This window comes from Penaeus monodon, chromosome 27, assembly GCF_015228065.2.
Source record: "Penaeus monodon isolate SGIC_2016 chromosome 27, NSTDA_Pmon_1, whole genome shotgun sequence".
Classification (NCBI taxonomy): domain Eukaryota; kingdom Metazoa; phylum Arthropoda; class Malacostraca; order Decapoda; family Penaeidae; genus Penaeus; species Penaeus monodon.
This window is the reverse complement of record NC_051412.1, coordinates 34,398,928-34,399,602: the sequence shown is the minus strand read 5'-3', so window position 1 is coordinate 34,399,602 and position 675 is coordinate 34,398,928.

Sequence of the window (675 nt, the reverse complement as noted above, 5' to 3'; positions counted from 1 at the left end):
ATCTTGCTTCCGTCCTATAATCCCCCCCCCCCCTTCCTCTTTCCTCTTTTACTCTTTTCTTCACTCGCGCCCCCTCTCCCCCTCTTCTTCTTTTCCTCTCTTCTGCTCTCCCTTATCTCACTCCTTTTCCTTCTCTTCCTCTCTTTTCTCTCCATTCTCGTCTCTCTCTTCCTCCCTTTTCCTTCCCTCTGCCCCTCTTCCCTTTCTCGTCCGCTCGTTTTTCCTTTCTTAACCTTTTCCTTTTCCCTCATCTTTCTCGCACCTCCTTCCCCCTCCTCTCCCCTTTCTCGTCACTCCCTCTCTCTCCTCTCCCCCTCCTCCCCCCTTTCTCGCACCTCCCTCCCCCCCTTCTCCCTCTCCCTCAACCCCCCTCTCCTCCCTCTCCCTGTTCCCCCCTCCCCATACCCCTTCTCCCCCTCCCCAACCCCCTCTCCTCCTCCCCCAACCCCCCTCTCCTCCTCCCGCCCGCTCCCCCAACCCCCCTCCCCTCCTTCTCCCCCAACCCCCCTCTCCTCCCGCCCGCTCCATCACTTGCCGGCCAATTGTGAGCTACTGATATCCCGGTTAGTTACGAGGCTGGGGTGTAGTCCATCTCTATAATTTGGTCCATTTTGCCTTAGCGAAGTCTCTACAATATTGTCTCCTTTCTGAGAAACCATTCCCCCCCCCCTCCCC